Here is a 9,564-nt window from a genome sequence, read left to right as displayed (position 1 = left end):
CCACCACCACACTCGGCAAGGGGAGGAGGTCTTGGCCTGCAGGTCCTCCATCCTCACGGTTGTGCGCGACGGGGGCCGTGCTGCAACCATTGTGTGGTCATGGCTTTGGGGCGGCTGCGACAGACGGCATGGGGGGAGCGGGTGCTGGAAAGGACAACCACAGGTGTTGGAGGCAGTGGCCAGCGATGCTGCATCTAACCACGACGACAACAACCGTTGTCCTAATTTTCTTGGGGATCTTGATACTGTCAAGATAGGTTATTTTCCTGGACTTCGAGGTATTAGTACTCAAAATGTGTGACCACTAGTGTGCGAATTGAACTACGCTCACATCTATTTACGAAACATGGTAAGATTTTTACTATTTATCCTCATCAGTGCATCTTTTGCATACATTATTTTTTAAGCTAAACTTCATTTCTAAGTATGTTACTATGATGTTCTTTGATAGGGACTCCCGATGAGTGTTATGCCTCATTGGATCGAGCCTAATGGTCGCATGACAATGGTTAGCTTATGAAAGTGCGTTATATCGACTAGAGGGGGGGTGAATAGGAGATTTTTATGAATTCTTCACTGAGGAATTTGCCGGTGAGGAAATTCCTTAGCGAAGAACTACTTGCAGCGGAATAAGTACTCAAAAGTAAGCATAACAGAATACAGACATAGTCATCATGCTGAAATGAAGACAAGCTCAGAGTACAGAAAGCGTAAACACAGGATAACACAAGATGAAGACAAACAGACTGAAGAAATTGAACTGAGGAAATTGAGAAAGTCTTCAGTCAAAGTCTTCAAACACAGATATGAACAATCACTCAACACAGTAATGAAGAAATGAAAGAGTTGAGGAAATAGAACCAGTAAGGTTGGTCAAGGCAATGATTTGGTAGACCAGTTCCAACTGCTGTCTCAGTTGTACGTCTAGTTGGAGCGGCTGAGTATTTAAACTCGAGGACACACAGTCTCGGACACCTAGTCGCTGAGCACACAGCTCAGGACACCAAGTCCTCACCGTATTCTCCTTAAACTAAGGTCACACAGACCTCGTCCAATCACTCATGGTAAGTCTTCAGGCGACTTCCAAACCTTCACAGACTCGGTCACTCGGCGATCCACAATTCCTCTTGGACGCTCTAGACCATGATGCCTAACCGTCTGGAAGAAGCACAGTCTTCAAAGGTAACAAGCGTCGAATCCACGCAGGATCAATCACTCTAGTGATGCTCAATCACTTTGGGGTTTGTAGGTGTTTGGGTTTGGGTTTTTCCTCACTCGATGATTTTTGCTCAAAGTCCTCGGAGGATGGGTTGCTCTCAAATGACAAGTGTCAGTTTCTCTCGGAGCAGCCAACCATCTAGTGGTTGTAGGGGGGCGGCTATTTATAGCCTAGGGAGCATCCCGACATGATAAGACATAAATGCCCTTGTCTGATATGACCGTTAGGTGGATAAGATATTTTGGGACAGCTGGCGCGCAGCACAACAACGGTCGGAAATTTGACGCTCAAATTCCTCAGGGCTATCATGTTCCTCACTGTGTAGGCAATCCGCACTGGCAAATTCCTAACTCCTCAGTCAGAACAAATTCCTCAGCGACCAGAAGAACTTCGTCTCTGTCACTAAAGAAAGTGACTGAACTATATGAGATTTCCAATGGCTTCACTCGAAGGGATTGGTAGGTGTAGGATTTTGAGTTGAGCATCACATGGAAATTTTTCCTTAATATTTCCTCGACCCCCTTTATCAGTATGGTGTTTCCTAAGACTCAAGAAAGAGAAAAACAAAACTATGAAAATGAAGTCTTCAAACTTCATATTCCTCGCATGAATATCAAGTCTTCACGGACACACCAATTTCTTCACTTTCAAAGTCTTCATGAAAGTCTTCAGGAATACCAAAATCTTTAGTCGAAGATATTCATTTTGAGGGGTCGACTTTCTCTGTAAATATCAAACTCCTCATAGACTTATAGACCTGTGTACACTCATAAACACATTAGTCCCTTAACTTATAAGTCTTCAATACACCAAAATCACTAAGGGGCACTAGATGCACTTACAATCTCCCCCTTTTTGGTGATTGATGACAATATAGGTTAAGTTTTCAACGGGGATAAACATATGAAGTGTAAGTACTGATATTGAGGAATTTGATTGCAAGATATAGAAGAACTCCCCCTGAAGATGTGCATAGTGAGGAATTTGCTTTTGAAGCAATGCACACTTGAAGATTTGAATCATGGATATCTCCCCATATATCTTGTAATTCGTACACGCATTTGACATATAATATGAAGAATTTGAAATGCATGATGAAATATGGTGCCTGATGAAATTCAGCATGCGTGCAATGATATTAATGAGGAACAAGCATGCAGAATAACGTATCAAGAGTATCAAAGCACAGTGCATCAAAAGTATCAGAGCACCATCAGGTTTAAGTTTACAACTCGATCCAATTAAGTTTCAGAAGAACGAGAGTTGTAACTTAGCAAAAATGCCCATATAATAGACCCGCTTGAAGACTAACTCAAATTTCTCCCCCTTTGTCATCGAATGACCAAAAAGGGTCGAAACTGAGGACTAACACCCCTGAAGAATATCAAGTTGATGGAGGAGCGTCAGCGTTGTCAGGGTCGGTTGTCGTAGTAGGGCCTGCCGCAGTGTCGTCCAAGTCTTCATTTTCATCAGTGTCGCGCGATGAAGAATAGGAGCTGGCCACCAAGGAAGGAACCTTGACCTTCTTGAATTTCTTCGGTGGAGGTGCAGACCAGTCAAATTCTTCCTTGAGACCCATATTCTTCAGATCTGCTGCGCTGTAGACATGAGATAGAACAGCCCAGGTATGGTTGAAGGTTTCATGGAGGTAGTAGTGGTTTTTCTTCACTACATTGTGTGTTGATGTCATGTTGTGAAGAATTGAACCAAACTGACGCTTGACCCATTTATGATTGCGATCAACCTTCTGATGAAGACTGAGGAGTAACTCACGATCAGTCATCACCCTGGGTGCTGTGGCTTGAGGATTTTGCTTAGCGGCAGAATCATGTGTGGCAGAGTCATCATTGGTGGAGTAGGATGCAGCCTTGCGGAATTGACCATCCAATGGACGAATGCCTTCATCTATCACAACAATTGCCTTGCCTTTGTCATCAGCTAAGGAATATGTCCACTTGAGGACTTCAATTGGAGGCAAGAAGCTGCCGTGGTTCAGAGTATCAGCCTTGTAATTGAGTGAAGACCTTGTCTTGATGAATCTCATAATCCATGGTGCATAAGGCTTCAGCTCAAATGGTGACATAGCAATATTCGCTAGAGTCCTCATGAAGAAATCATGGAAGTTGACGGGATTGCCATGAATGATATTGAAAAGCATATTCTTCATGATGCCAACGACTTATTCATCATTTGAGTCATGGCCTTTGATAGGACTCATTGTCTTCGTCAGAATGCGATAGACAGTCCAAGGCACATAGAGTAATTCCTTGACAAGGAATTTGGTTTGAGGGACCTGCCCTGGCTTCAAAGGCTTCATCAGCACTTGCATGTAATGATTTGAAAGCTCAGGTTTACTGTAGACGCAACTGAAGGGTTTCGTAGTAATTTCAAAAAATTTCCTACGCGCACACAGGATCATGTGATGCATAGCAACGAGAGGAGAGTGTTGTCTACGTACCCAACGCAGACCGACTGCGGAAGCGATGACACGACGTAGAGGAAGTAGTCGTACGTCTTCACGATCCAACCGATCAAGCACCGAAACTACGGCACCTCCGAGTTCGAGCACACGTTCAGCTCGATGACGATCCCCGGACTCCGATCCAGCAAAGTGTCGGGGAAGAGTTTCGTCAGCACGACGGCGTGGTGACGATCTTGATGAACTACAGCAGCAGGGCTTCGCCTAAACTCCGCTACAGTATTATCGAGGAATATGGTGGCAGGGGGCACCGCACACGGCTAAGGAATCGATCACGTGGATCAACTTGTGTCAACTTGTGTGTTTAGAGGTTCCCCTGCCTCCGTATATAAAGGAGCCAAGGGGGGAGGAGGCGCCGGCCAGGAGGAGGTGGCGCAGGAGGAGTCCTACTCCTACCGGGAGTAGGACTCCCCCCTCCAATCCTATTCCAACTAGGATTCCCAAGGGGGAAAGAGGGAGAGGGGTGGCCGGCCACCTCTCCTAGTCCTAATAGGACTAGGGGAAGGGGGGAGGCGCGCAGCCCCCTTGGGCTTCCCCTTTCTCCTTTCCACTAAGGCCCATGATGGCCCATATGGCTCCCGGGGGGTTCCGGTAACCTCCCGGTAACCCGGTAAAATCCCGATTTCACCCGGAACATTTCCGATGTCCAAACATAGACTTCCAATATATCAATCTTTATGTCTCGACCATTTCGAGACTCCTCGTCATGTCCGTGATCACATCCGGGACTCCGAACAACCTTCGGTACATCAAAATGCATAAACTCATAATATAACTGTCATCGTAACCTTAAGCGTGCGGACCCTACGGGTTCGAGAACAATGTAGACATGACCGAGACACGTCTCCGGTCAATAACCAATAGCGGGACCTGGATGCCCATATTGGCTCCTACATATTCTACGAAGATCTTTATCGGTCAGACCGCATAACAACATACGTTGTTCCCTTTGTCATCGGTATGTTACTTGCCCGAGATTCGATCGTCGGTATCCAATACCTAGTTCAATCTCGTTACCGGCAAGTCTCTTTACTCGTTCCGTAATACATCATCTCACAACTAACATATTAGTTATAATGCTTGCAAGGCTTATGTGATGTGTATTACCGAGAGGGCCCAGAGATACCTCTCCGACAATCGGAGTGACAAATCCTAATCTCGAAATACGCCAACCCAACATCGACCATTGGAGACACCTGTAGTACTCCTTTATAATCACCCAGTTACGTTGTGACGTTTGGTAGTACCCAAAGTGTTCCTCCGGTAAACGGGAGTTGCATAATCTCATAGTCATAGGAACATGTATAAGTCATGAAGAAAGCAATAGCAACATACTAAACGATCGGGTGCTAAGCTAATGGAATGGGTCATGTCAATCAGATCATTCTACTAATGATGTGACCTCGTTAATCAAATAACAACTCATTGTTCATGGTTAGGAAACATAACCATCTTTGATTAACGAGCTAGTCAAGTAGAGGCATACTAGTGACACTCTGTTTGTCTATGCATTCACACATGTATTATGTTTCCGGTAAATACAATTCTAGCATGAATAATAAACATTTATCATGATTATAAGGAAATAAATAATAACTTTATTATTGCCTCTAGGGCATATTTCCTTCAGTCTCCCACTTGCACTAGAGTCAATAATCTAGATTACACTGTAATGAATCTAACACCCATGGAGCTTTGGTGCTGATCATGTTTTGCTCGTGGAAGAGGCTTAGTCAACGGGTCTGCAACATTCAGATCCGTATGTATCTTGCAAATCTCTATGTCTCCCACCTGGACTAGATCCCGGATGGAGTTGAAGCGTCTCTTGATGTGTTTGGTCCTTTTGTGAAATCTGGATTCCTTTGCCAAGGCAATTGCACCAGTATTGTCACAAAAGATTTTCATTGGACCCGATGCACTAGGTATGACACCTAGATCGGATATGAACTCCATCATCCAGACTCCTTCATTTGCTGCTTCCGAAGCAGCTATGTATTCCGCTTCACATGTAGATCCCGCTACGACGCTTTGTTTAGAACTGCACCAACTAACAGCTCCACCGTTTAATGTAAACACGTATCCGGTTTGCGATTTAGAATCGTCCGGATCAGTGTCAAAGCTTGCATCAACGTAACCTTTTACGATGAGCTCTTTGTCACTTCCATATACGAGAAACATATCCTTAGTCCTTTTCAGGTATTTCAGGATGTTCTTGACCGCTGTCCAGTGATCCATTCCTGGATTACTTTGGTACCTCCCTGCTAAACTTATAGCAAGGCACACATCAGGTCTGGTACACAGCATTGCATACATGATAGAGCCTATGGCTGATGCATAGGGAACATCTTTCATATTCTCTCTATCTTCTGCAGTGGTCGGGCATTGAGTCTTACTCAATTTCACACCTTGTAACACAGGCAAGAACCCTTTCTTCACTTGATCCATTTTGAACTTCTTCAAAATTTTGTCAAGGTATGTGCTTTGTGAAAGTCCAATTAAGTGTCTTGATCTATCTCTATAGATCTTAATGCCTAATATGTAAGCAGCTTCACCGAGGTCTTTCATTGAAAAACTTTTATTCAAGTATCCCTTTATGCTATCCAGAAATTCTATATCATTTCCAACCAGTAATATGTCATCCACATATAATATCAGAAATGCTACAGAGCTCCCACTCACTTTCTTGTAAATACAGGCTTCTCCGAAAGTCTGTATAAAACCAAATGCTTTGATCACACTATCAAAACGTTTATTCCAACTCCGAGAGGCTTGCACCAGTCCATAAATGGATCGCTGGAGCTTGCACACTTTGTTAGCTCCCTTTGGATCGACAAAACCTTCTGGTTGCATCATATACAACTCTTCTTCTAGAAATCCATTCAGGAATGCAGTTTTGACATCCATTTGCCAAATTTCATAATCATAAAATGCGGCAATTGCTAACATGATTCGGACGGACTTAAGCATCGCTACGGGTGAGAAGGTCTCATCGTAGTCAATTCCTTGAACTTGCCGAAAACCTTTTGCGACAAGTCGAGCTTTGTAGACAGTAACATTACCATCAGTGTCAGTCTTCTTCTTAAAAATCCATTTATTCTCAATTGCTTGCCGATCATCGGGCAAGTCAACCAAAGTCCATACTTTGTTCTCATACATGGATCCCATCTCAGATTTCATGGCTTCAAGCCACTTTACGGAATCTGGGCTCACCATCGCTTCTTCATAGTTCGTAGGTTCATCATGATCTAGTAGCATGACCTCCAGAACAGGATTACCGTACCACTCTGGTGCGGATCTTACTCTGGTTGATCTACGCGGTTCAGTAGTATCTTGATCTGAAGTTTCATGATCATTATCATTGGCTTCCTCACTAACTGGTGTAGGTGTCACTGAAACAGTTTTCTGTGATGGACTACTTCCCAGTAAGGGAGCAGGTACAGTTACCTCGTCAAGTTCTACTTTCCTTCCATTCACTTCTTTCGAGAGAAACTCCTTCTCTAGAAATGATCCATTCTTAGCAACGAATGTTTTGCCTTCGGATCTGTGATAGAAGGTGTACCCAACAGTTTCCTTTGGGTATCCTATGAAGACACATTTCTCCGATTTGGGTTCGAGCTTATCAGGTTGAAGCTTTTTCACATAAGCATCGCAGCCCCAAACTTTAAGAAACGACAACTTTGGTTTCTTGCCAAACCACAGTTCATAAGGCATCGTCTCAACGGATTTTGATGGTGCCCTATTTAACGTGAATGCGACCGTCTCTAAAGCATATCCCCAAAATGATAGCGGTAAATCAGTAAGAGACATCATAGATCGCACCATATCTAGTAAAGTACGATTACGACGTTCGGACACACCATTACACTGTGGTGTTCCGGGTGGCGTGAGTTGCGAAACTATTCCACAGTTTTTCAAATGTACACCAAACTCGTAACTCAAATATTCTCCTCCACGATCAGATCGTAGAAATTTTATTTTCTTGTTACGATGATTTTCAACTTCACTCTGAAATTCTTTGAACTTTTCAAATGTTTCAGACTTATGCTTCATTAAGTAGATATATCCATATCTGCTCAAATCATCTGTGAAGGTGAGAAAATAACGATATCCGCCTCGAGCCTCAATATTCATCGGACCACATACATCGGTATGTATGATTTCCAACAAATCTGTTGCTCTCTCCATAGTACCGGAGAACGGTGTTTTAGTCATCTTGCCCATGAGGCACGGTTCACAAGTACCAAGTGATTCATAATCAAGTGGTTCCAAAAGTCCATCAGTATGGAGTTTCTTCATGCGCTTTATACCGATATGACCTAAACGACAGTGCCACAAATAAGTTGCACTTTCATTATCAACTCTGCATCTTTTGGTTTCAACATTATGAATATGTGTATTACTACTATCGAGATTTAATAAGAATAGACCACTCTTCAAGGGTGCATGACCATAAAAGATATTACTCATATAAATAGAACAACCATTATTCTCTGATTTAAATGAATAACCGTCTCGCATTAAACAAGATCCAGATATAATGTTCATGCTCAACGCTGGCACCAAATAACAATTACTTAGGTCTAATATTAATCCCAAAGGTAGATGTAGAGGTAGCGTGCCGATTGCGATCACATCGACTTTGGAACCGTTTCCCACGCGCATCGTCACCTCGTCCTTAGCCAATCTTCGCTTAATCCGTAGCCCCTGTTTCGAGTTGCAAATATTAGCAACAGAACCAGTATCGAATACCCAGGTGCTACTGCGAGCATTAGTAAGGTACACATCAATAACATGTATATCACATATACCTTTGTTCACCTTGCCATCCTTCTTATCTGCCAAATACTTGGGGCAGTTCCGCTTCCAGTGACCAGTCTGCTTGCAGTAGAAGCACTCAGTTTCAGGCTTAGGTCCAGACTTGGGTTTCTTCTCTTGAGCAGCAACTTGCTTGCCGTTCTTCTTGAAGTTCCCCTTTTTCTTCCCTTTGCCCTTTTTCTTGAAACTAGTGGTCTTGTTAACCATCAACACTTGATGCTCCTTCTTGATTTCTACCTCCGCAGCTTTCAGCATTGCGAAGAGCTCGGGAATAGTCTTGTTCATCCCTTGCATATTATAGTTCATCACGAAGCTCTTGTAGCTTGGTGGTAGTGATTGGAGAATTCTGTCAATGACGCAATCATCCGGAAGATTAACTCCCAATTGAATCAAGTGATTATTATACCCAGACATTTTGAGTATATGCTCACTAACAGAACTGTTCTCCTCCATCTTGCAGCTATAGAACTTATTGGAGACTTCATATCTCTCAATTCGGGCATTTGCTTGAAATATTAACTTCAACTCCTGGAACATCTCATATGCTCCATGACGTTCAAAACGTCGTTGAAGTCCCGATTCTAAGCCGTAAAGCATGGCACACTGAACTATCGAGTAGTCATCAGCTTTGCTCTGCCAGACGTTCATAACATCTGGCGTTGCTCCAGCAGCAGGCCTGGCACCCAGCGGTGCTTCCAGGACGCAATTCTTCTGTGCAGCAATGAGGATAATCCTCAAGTTACGGACCCAGTCCGTGTAATTGCTACCATCATCTTTCAACTTTGCTTTCTCAAGGAACGCATTAAAATTCAACGGAACAACAGCACGAGCCATCTATCTACAATAAACATAAACAAGCAAGATACTATCAGGTACTAAGTTCATGATAAATTTAAGTTCAATTAATCATATTACTTAAGAACTCCCACTTAGATAGACATCCCTCTAATCCTCTAAGTGATTACGTGATCCAAATCAACTAAACCATAACCGATCATCACGTGAGATGGAGTAGTTTTCAATGGTGAACATCGTTATGTTGATCATATCT

This window comes from Triticum dicoccoides, chromosome 1B (assembly GCF_002162155.2).
Source record: "Triticum dicoccoides isolate Atlit2015 ecotype Zavitan chromosome 1B, WEW_v2.0, whole genome shotgun sequence".
In the NCBI taxonomy this organism is placed as follows: domain Eukaryota; kingdom Viridiplantae; phylum Streptophyta; class Magnoliopsida; order Poales; family Poaceae; genus Triticum; species Triticum dicoccoides.
Note: the sequence above shows the minus strand (reverse complement) of the source record.